The sequence below is a fragment of the Nannobrachium achirus genome (assembly GCF_963921795.1).
Source record: "Nannobrachium achirus genome assembly, chromosome: 7".
Taxonomy (NCBI): domain Eukaryota; kingdom Metazoa; phylum Chordata; class Actinopteri; order Myctophiformes; family Myctophidae; genus Nannobrachium; species Nannobrachium achirus.
In genome coordinates, this window is record NC_137816.1 from 55560778 (window position 1) to 55571845 (window position 11068).

The window sequence follows — 11068 nt, forward strand, 5'->3', positions numbered from 1 at the left end:
TTGCCAAGCAGTTCCAGGATGCAATGGCATTGGTCCGAGTCAAGGGAAAGCCTGACTACTTTTTGACAATGACATGCAACCAACAGTGGCCAGAAATTAAGGAATCGATTCTTCCAGGTCAGCAACCCTTTCAGAGACCAGACATCATCGCTAGAGTGTTCCACATGAAGACGGAAGGATTACTCACAGACATCCTCAAGCATGACATCTTGGGCCACGTGGACGCCTTTGTGATGGTGAAAGAAACGCAAAAGCGCCATCTTCCACATATTCACATGCTCCTGACCATGGCAGCCCGCGACAAGCCCAGGAACTCAACTGATATTGATCGCGTGGTCTCTGCCGAAATTCCTAACAAAGACACAAATCCAGAACTACATCGGATTGTCACAACATGTATGATTCATGGTCCATGTGGACACTTGAACCCTGACAGTCCTTGCATGGCAAACGGGAAATGTACAAAGGACTATCCCAAACCCCTGCGACAGAACACCAGCTTTCCTGAGAACTCCTTTGCTCTCTACAGGAGAAGGAGTGAAGGAGCACCCGGTGCTCCCATCACAAAGAACATTTTTTGCCCTGAAAAGGGCAAAAAAGGCAAAAGAAGAAAAATTCCTGTAGCTGTCAACAATGCATGGGTTGTACCTTACAATCCATACCTCACGCTCCGGTACAATTGCCACATCAACCTCGAAATTGTGTCTACTGTCGCGAGTGTTAAGTACATGTACAAATATATTGAAAAGGGACCAGATCAGTGCCTGGTGAGACCATAGACTGTAGAAAAATATGGACAGTGCGACGCCATTGCTTTCTATGCAGCCAAAATGAGGTTTTTTCCCCCCTTGTATGGGTGTCGCCATCTTTGTTTGAATGGTACCCCAGGAATCATAAGGAAAGCTATTGGCTGCCAACGGTCACGTGCAACCGCAGAGATACATGGGAGAATGTGTTGAGCTCTGCCGAAAATATAGCAGACGAAGAAGAGAACGTGGACCAGCCAGCAAAAAACAAATCCAGTATGGCTGACACAGACGGACCGCAGTGACAGTAAATGTCCGAATAACTTTTTAATTTTGCCACGGAGATTTGAGCACCGAACGTTTGGACTCTGGAGTAGCCGCTGCAGCCGCCGCTAACCAAGCCTGGGTTCCCCTGCCGAGGGCAGGAGGGAGAAATCGCTCCCTCCTGCTTCCCGAGGCTACCGCTAACCTGACCGGGCCGTCTAGGACGCTGTACCCCGCATTGGAAGCCTTATGTTGAGGACTCCACTTTTGAAAGTGCCCGTGTAGTTCCGCTGGGTCTTATAATAATCCAGTTGTCCACTAGCCCCATATAGAACCTCACCCGTCGCTGCATACTGTTGTGTCTCGAGGTTCTATATGGGGCTAGTTGTCCACTAGACTTTTCACAAAGCAAAGAGGCATTCGTCCAGAGAAATATGCATGTGTTTATTCATATTTATTAACAGGGATTTGTGATGTTTATAGGACTGAGGTTGCATTCATAGTTCATAGTTGCATTCATAGTTCTCAGTCACACCTCTTAACAAAAGCTGACAACAATTTGACACCTATGTTAACAATGCGATTAATGTAGGAATGGATGCAATATGCATATGAATTGTCTATTGTGACTACAGTCTGTGATTGTGACATGCTAAGTAGCCTACAGTAGAAGAGAAGCTGGATTCACGAATGGATTCATGAACTAATTATTGAGCTGACATGCAGTATCGTGGGTTAATTATTCCGGGAGGCTAAAGAGGTTATTTCAATCAGCGATCGTAAATGCGCTTGATTCATGTCATTTTTGTTTGATTGAGGTTTTTTACAGTAGTACATCATTCAGCATATTCCTCCTCTTTGATTCAGTCAATTTCATTGTGGTTTATATTTTGGAAATAAAATGTGAGATCAACCTATGTCTATTTGTGTGCGTTCCTATGCAAATTTGTGTGACATTTGTATGTGTGAGTGAATTGTGCTAACTTAGTTTGACGTGCAGACAGACTGTTCTATTGACAATTATACTGTAGCCTCAGTGTTATTTTCAAATGTTCTAATTAATACCATTTGGTGAGGCTAAATGATGAGTGTTTCTTTTTAGTTGTATATTCTATCATAGGCTATACCACTTTATATACGAGTGGTTACTTGGGAGAAATACATTATTACCTAATAGCCGTTCTAAACCTACAAAAAGCCAGATAATTGCCATAACATCACGTCGCCGAAGCCTGCTATGACCAACCCGACCGAGATCTCCCATCCTGGCTCTAACAACAGGTATATGAGGTATGGCAATTATACAGGATAGCAGGACATGCAACTTCATATAAAAAGTGCTGTTTTCAGTTTCCAAAATGTTACATGAAATATTTGATAAATGGTCTGAAGTAGACCTAATGTAAAGTAAGTCTGTGGTAGGCATAAGACAAATTATCAAGAATGCCATATTCAATGTTAAAGAGGAGTTTATAAAATAATATAGGCTTCCCTTGGCTTAGAACATAGGCTATTTTGGCTGTAAGTGGCCACTGATAATATGTTGGCTGGTGTCGATATGTTTATGTAGGGCTATTAGCTTAATGGCATGCCATACTTGCACAAATCATGACGAGAAAAAACAAATAAAGACGCATTGTTTTGGTGGCATTATATATAGGCTTGTTACACAATCGGGCAGTAGGTAGCCTTCATAATAAATAAATACCAAGTCGTGTATTTGTGGCTCATATGCCTATAAGAGTAAATACATTGTAGGCGTATTAACAAAAACGATGTTTTAACATTTATATAATTATAGAGAATATATGTGTGTTTATTTATGTCCTCACTCATTTTAATAGCTCTGGATTAAGCGTCTGCTAAATGTACATTGTAACCTGGGTTTGTATAATAGATTTATTTTGTAAAAATGTTTACACGCCGTTGTACAAAAAAAACGATATAGCTAACAGTGCGTCGCATTACGACGAGTTGTTAGATCTGCTCTGCTCTGTGCATCAGTGCATGCAGGCTGGCCGCAGATCAGTTTCATCAGAAGTCGGCCCCGCCCCCACCCCGCAACTTTATCATTTATTTTAAAATACATTGGACCAAATTTCGACAAAACGCATATGATGGTGATTGAAAGGCTAGCGATAACTAGCGATAGGAACCATAAAGTATGTATGACGATGTGTATTAAGGTTAGAAAATCAAAGGGGAAAATGAATGGGATCCAATGCAGAATAATTCTTTTTGGTACCTCGCAGGGGGAAAACAGCGCAACTAGCGGCCAATCATAGGAACTTTGACTTCCGTGTTGGCTTCAGATAAAATCCTGTGAACGACACGCCTGGGTGAGACTGGACATTCCGGAAGAAGAAAAAGAGGATTTGCGACATGATGAAGTGACACGATACGAACTAGGAAGATACATTACTGCATCCGAGTCATTCTGGCGCATCTATAACTTCCCCATTCAACGCAAATATCCACCTGTCGAGATGCTAGCAATTCATCTGGAGGATGAGCAGATCATCATGTTCAATGACCAGGGTGACGCACAGATTGTGGTGGACTCAGGGGCCCCTGCAACCACACTCACCGCCTTCTTTAATGCCATGACTGAACACCCACATATGCGACATGTTTTGTATCCTGATGTATTTCAACACTTCACTTACAAGGAAAAAGCATTCCACTTGCGGACGAAAAAAATGACTTCTCGGGAAGACCATATGGCTGACACTGTTGGACGACTCCCCATGATTGCCCTCAACCCTCACACTGCTGAGCTGTACTATCTCCGCATCCTACTCTACCGTGTACCTGGCCCAACATGCTTCCAGGACCTCCGACGTGTTGGTGATAGGGTCATGGACACCTATCTGGCAGCCTGCATTGCGCATGGCATTGTTGAAGATGACCAAGAGATGGATTATGTTATGGATGAGGCTGCAAATGTCAATTTTGGCTCAGCACTGCGTGAAGTGTTTGCCAACATGCTTATCTTGGTTCTCAGAGGGAACCAATTGAACTTTTGGGAAAGACACAAACGTGTTCTGTGCGAGGATCTTATGCGTGCAGCACGTGTCAATCAGCCAGATGAAAACATTGTGAATCAAGTGCTCCTTGAACTGAAGGACCACGTTGAGAGGAACGGCTTTACACTCAGCCGTAACTTTGGTCTCCCTGAGCCAGATCCACTAAATGTTCAGCCACACAACTCCCGCATTATCCAGTACGAGACACAGCACGACCAATCAGAGCTTCTGGCTCATATCGCCGAAACAGAGGAACGTCTCAATGACGAGCAGCGCGTTGTTGTCGACACAGTAATGGAAAGTGTCGAAAAGGGACTTGGCAAGATGATCGCAGTTGATGCAAGTGGTGGAACTGGGAAAACATTCACATTGTCTTTCATCCTACATAAACTTAGAGCACAAGGCAAAGTAGCTCTGGCAACAGCAGCAAGTGGCATTGCAGCTACCTTGCTGCCTAAAGGAACCACTTTTCATAGCAGGACCAAGTGCCCTCTCATTCTCACCGATGACTCCATGTGCAACATCAGCGAAAACGATGACACTGCAAAACTGATCAGAATGACACATGTCATGGTGGTTGATGAAGTCTCAATGATGGATCGCCGTGCATTGGAAGCAGCAGATCGGACATTCCAGCATCTGCGCAACTCGAAGGATCCATTCGGGGGCATCACAATGGTATTCAGTGGTGACTGGAGACAGATACTTACCGTTGTGCCACATGGTTCACGTCTTGACATAGTGGGGAGGTGTTTGAAGTGTTCCTACCTGTGGAAGAAAGTCAAGATTCTTCGGCTGACTGAAAACATGAGGATCACACACGCTGCTGGAGATGACCATGACGAGAAAGAACGTTTTGCCAAATTCCTGCTGGACCTTGGGGAGGGAAAGCTTCCTGTTAAACCCGAGGAGGGTGAATTTGCTATTGAGCTCGATCAATCGCTCACACTTTCAGGGGAAACACTTGACGACATGGTCAGTTGGGTGTATAAGGACATTCAAAACAACATAGCCAACCCTGAGTGGCTATGTCAGCGTGTCATACTGTGCCCAACCAACGCTGAAGTTGACATGGTCAACGAATACATGACAAAGATGTTTCCAGGAGAGGAGCATGTTTGTTGCAGTGTGGATACTGCAGAGTCTGAGGGTAACTATGTGTTCCCACCTGAGTTGCTAAATACCCTTTGCCCATCTGGTATGCCACCCCATCGAATCACTCTAAAGGTGGGCATGTTGATCATGTTACTTAGAAACTTTGACCAGCACAATGGACACTGCAATGGATCAAGGTACATCATTGATCAGATCCTGCCTCATCTCCTGATTGTAAGATCTGTGGTTGGCGTCAATGCGGGGCGCACACTCCTCATTCCACGTATCACCATGTGCCCATCCGAGAACACCTTCCCATTCACCCTGCGCCGCCGCCAGTTTCCAATCAGACCCTGCTTCGCCATGACTGTGAATAAGTCTCAGGGCCAGACACTGCACAGAGTTGGGATCTACTGCACTGGAGACTTCTTCAGCCATGGCCAGTTCTACGTGGCAGCCAGCAGGGTTGACAAAGCAAGCAGGCTGCGTATTCTTGCTCAAGATGAAGAAACAAAAAAAAAGCGCCACTTTCTCAACAATGTTGTCTTTCCTGAGGTCCTGACAATATAAATGTATATGGACACAGGCAAACAGATGGTCAAAGATCCCCATACAGTATATGGGCATAAAATGGACGCAAAAAGACAGATACAGATATCTCCATATATGGGCATAAATGGACACAGGCAAACAGATGCACAGTCGGAGGCACAGACAGATACAGAGATCTCCATAATGGGCATAAAGGGACACAGACAAACAGATACAGAGATCTCCATATATGGGCATGAAATAGATGCAGACAGACAGATACAGATAACTCCATATATGAGCATAAATGGACACAGGCAAACAGGAGGAAATCGGCGCAAGCGCTGACTCATTGTGACATCACATCATAAAGGGCTCTGACATCACGTGGCATACGTGTCAGACGGATGTCATCAATATGACATAGCTTCTAAAAACTTCTAAATTATCAGTGCAAGTTCATGGAAAGCCGGAAGGAATTGCAGGAGCGGGCCTTCACGACATCGACTGAAGTCCTTCTTTATATACAAAAACTGGAGCAGGAAAAAAGAAAAATGAACCAAAGAATTAGAAAACTCGAGTGGGATGCGAAATGGAAAGCTAATAAGGCTGTTGCTGGCACGGAGTGCAGTGCCGGGCCTCGACCCGACCCGACGCGCGGTTTTCCCTAACCGGCGCAAAACGTTCGGAATCTCCTTATGCAGGGCTGATTGTTGACATCAGGCTGTTCCGGAGGAAATCGGCGCAAGCGCTTACTCATTGTGACATCACTTCATAAAAGGCTCTGACATCACGTACGCAACATGAGTCAACAAAAAATCTCTGTGAGTGTGTATGTATGTATGTAATCCGCGTATCTCGAGAACCGTTCATCCCACCGGCATGCACGTTCTCCATATATGGGAATGAAATGAATGCCCGTATGCGGAGCTGATATCTGACATTCCGCGTATCTCGAGAACCGTTCGTCCCACGGGCACGCGCGTTCTCCATATATGGGCATAAAATGAATGCCCCCATATATGGGCATAAAATGGATTGCAGACAGACAGATACAGATATCTCCATATATGGACATAAATGGACAGAGGCAAACAGATGGTCAAAGATCTGCATATATGGGCATAAAATGGACGCAGACAGACAGATACAGATATCTCCATATATGGGCATAAATGGACACAGGCAAACAGATGTTCAAAACGGGTCCTATGACAACAGGTATAATGAGGTTTGCATTAAAGGGGGAACCGGCACTGTGTCTGCAACACAGTTGGAGGCACAGACAGATACTCCATATATGGGCATAAAATGGACGCAGATAGACAGATATCTCCATATATGGGCATAAAATGGACCCAGAACTATAACTGCAGTGATCTCCATATATGGACATAAAATGGACGCCGACAGACAGACAGATACAGATATCTCCATATATGGGCATAAATGGACACAGGCAGACAGATGGTCAAAACGGGTCCTATGAAAACAGGTATAATGGGGTTTGCATTAAAGGGCGGGGCATTCATTCCCTATTTACATTGTTCCGAGTTGGCCAGGTCGCCGACTAGACGCTGCTTCTAGTTCATTATAATGAGCGAAATTGCTATCACCCCGCGGCGCCGTACAGCACGCTCGCCGTGCTCCGCAGTGCGCACCGCCGGTGAAATACTGAAGCAACATTCTCCCACTGCACAACTCCACCCCCGATAGCAAAAAGTGAATGATTTTTTCTGGTTGGCCAGTCAGGGAGTCTCAGGGACCAATCAGAAGGCTGAAACGGTGAATTGATTGATTGATTGATTGATTGAAGACTTTATTAGAAGTTGCATAGGAAAAGGTACAGTTTCATGACGGTACAGTTCACTGGTACAAGGTCTACTAAAAGGAGATCCATGAAAAGACTAAGCTTATTTCCACTGGAAACCATTGAAGTATCTCATATAACATTGAATGACAGACAAATAGAACACAGTACTATGCAGTAGATATGTAAAGAAAAAGAAAAAAGAAAACAGTAAGTCTAAACAAACAGTATATACAAAGAAGGGGCAGGGGAGGGTAGGGTTGGTTAGGTTAGTTGGTTAGGTTAGGCTAGGTTAGTTTTTTTACCAGTTGCGAACGGCTGCTGCCTGTAAGTGGTTTTTCAGGGCAATTTTAAAGGATGCTAGTGATCCACACTCCTTTATGACCTTCGGTAAGGCTTTCCACATTTTGGTGGTATAGCAGAAAAAAGAGTTTGACCCTTTGTTGGTTTTGACTCTGGGTTGAAAGTGATCTGTGGCGCTGCCTCTGGTGTTGTAATTATGGACATCCTTAATGTTTATAAATTATTTTGACAGGTACTTGGGTATCATAGTGGTGTAGTGTATCTTGTACACCAGGCCCATTGCAAGTTGCTGTACTCTGTCATCTACTTTGAGCCACCCCACTCTTAACTGGTGAGTAGCGGTGAGGTGAGTCTGATAGGGAAGGTTAAGTAGGACCCTAATTAGTTTATTTTGGGCTGTTTGGAGTTTAGTTTTCAGGGCTTGTGGGGCGTCACGATACCATACGTGGACTCCGTAGTCAAAGAGGGGCTGGATTATTGCACCAGCTATGGTCTTCAGTGTGTTGAAATTGACCATTGGGGCGATCCTCTGTAGGAAACGAGTTTGTTGGTTGATTTTATTTATTACTTTAGAAGTCATCTTTTCACTGGAAAGATTAGCTTCAAGGATACATCCTAAGTAAGAGATTTAGTTTTTTCGTGTTATGACCTTGTCACCCACTTTGATTGTGAAGTTATCAACTTTTTTGAGGTTATGATTTGATCCAAAGAGGATGGACTCAGTTTTTCCCAGGTGAATTGATAATTTGTTGTCATTAAGCCATGTGCAGATCTTACTTAGTTCAGAGTTAAGTGTCTTTTCAACCTGCAAGTGGTCCTTGCCCGAGACTAGGAGAGCCGAGTCATCCGCGAACAGGAACAGGTTGCAGTCACAAGCAGATGCCATGTCGTTCACGTATATTAGGAACAACAGAGGTCCCAGTATGCTACCTTGAGGAACACCACAGCTTACTGGGAGGGGGGGGGACAGGGTACCGTTAATCTCCACCACCTGTTCCCTCCCCACCAGGTAAGACTGCATCCAACTCACTGCACTCCTACACAATTGCACTTTGCGTTTGTGATTTGAGGCATTTTGTCCAAAACGGACCAATCTTACAAACTTTGAAAGCCAATCTCAGCCAATCAGGATGGAATATGGACAATCAGACAGATCCATGCTCATTTTGGCAGCGACCGGGCCAACGGCACCGGAGATTAGCTGGTAACAAACTCGGAGGACGGACGGACGCACGGACGGACGGACAGGGGCGAAAACATACTCTCCCCCTGCCTTCGGCTGGTGGAGACAATAACAAACTAATTAAAAGTCCTATCCACCATATCACTACATCTGATCCACCCGATAAACAGGGGAGGATGTATAATGTCAGAAGCCAAAACAAACCTCACCGTCCTAATAATGGCTACTACCCCCAGTAAGACTCCCTAATCGGGAGATAAGCGACCGTCAGGTCGCAGCGTGATTTTAGGACAAAATGTGTAGGAGTAGTGTCAAAAAAAGTGTTTGAAGAAATTGGGCTGATGGTGGCGCTATATGGGACAGATTCATATTGATGAGATGAGTGTAGACATACTGTGTACCGATTTGCGTGATTTTAGGGCAAAATCTGTAGGAGCAGTGTCCAAAAATGTGTTTTAAAAAATCGGCCTGAAGGTGGCGCTATATGGGACAGATCCATGCTGATGACATGAGTGTAGACATACTGTGTACCGATTTGCGTGATTTTAGGGCAAAATGTGTAGGAGCAGTGTCTAAAAATGTGTTTGAAAAAATCGGCCTGATGGTGGCGCTATATGAGACAGATCCATGTTGATGACATGAGTTCAGACATACTGTGTGCCGATTTGTGTGATTTTAGGGCAAAATCTGTAGGAGCAGTGTCCAAAAATGTGTTTTAAAAAATCGGCCTGAAGGTGGCGCTATATGGGATAGATCCATGTTGATGACATGAGTGTAGACATACTGTGTACCGATTTGCGTGATTTTAGGGCAAAAATTGAAGGAGCTTTGTCCAAAAATGTGTTTTGCAAGAATCGGCCTCATGGTGGCGCTAGAAGAGGGTCATGTGTGAATTGATGGAGGTTGTGGTTTGGCAGGCAAGGAGTATGTGTGCAAAATTTGGCATGGATCGAGGCAACGGTTGCGGAGATATGAGCAGGACAAAAGTGTGACGTGTGACGTGTGACGTGTGACAGACAGACATACAGACAGACAGACTGACGGACAGACAGCTGGTCGAGGTTTTGATAGTAACTGCGACCTGACAGTCGCAATAATAACCGCCATTTAATAACCGCCATTTACAGCAAAATGGAAATCCATGGGAGTTCTTCAAGGGGGAGGGAGGTGTTCACCAGCCTCTTGGTAACTGTTATTAGAAGCAGTGGTTCTTGTTCATTAACTATCAATTACAGGGACAGGAGACACGTAAATATAAAGATGTGTGACCATTATCAACTGTTGTTTGGCATAATACGTTTCTTCTCCTGGATGCGTTTTCAAGGATTAAGCATGACCCCCCTTACAGAGCATAATGGGAATATGGCGGATGCTTTTAGCATCAATGTAGTTAGGAAAGGTTCATGTTTGTGTGAACACAAATTAGGCTGTATTGCGTGGCTGGTATCGTTCGGTTTCGTTCCCACCCCATGGGCACTACATAAACTTTGCTTCATTAGAAAGATCTAAGTAAGAAACAAAAAGTTCTCAGCATGTCACTTGCACAATCTTTGTCACCAGCCAGAAATGTATTTAATGGGGATAACAAAAAAACTAAAATCTTGTGCTGCTGTTTTTGCTTGTAAAATTTGCTATATTGATTTTGGCAACACAAGATCTTTCTCAAATGTCATAAATACATCTACCTAACATCTGAAACAAGTATTGGTGCCTCATATGCAAATTTAGATCAGTTTTTCTTTTTTTGATTGGAGAATTTAAGAATGACTAATTATTATATTATTTGTCAAAACACAGGGAGCCACTGGAGATGGCTTAAAGAGCTCTATGCAGCTTCAGAGCCACAACTTCATTGTGCCCCATTAATTGTCCCCCAAGCCACAATGACTACAACAGCACTAACTAATTTCTGGATTAACAATAGGCCAAATTACTCAATAGCCTTTGGACAACCCTCCATTTGTCACAAACCAGCTTAAAGATGTGACAGATCTCAGGCACACCAAATTTAAAAAGGTACTATAAACAAACAATAGTTAAAATGAGTTTGTGGAATTGTATGAAGCTAATTCATTCTCCCAAGTGTTCAATACATTGTAATGCTGTTGTA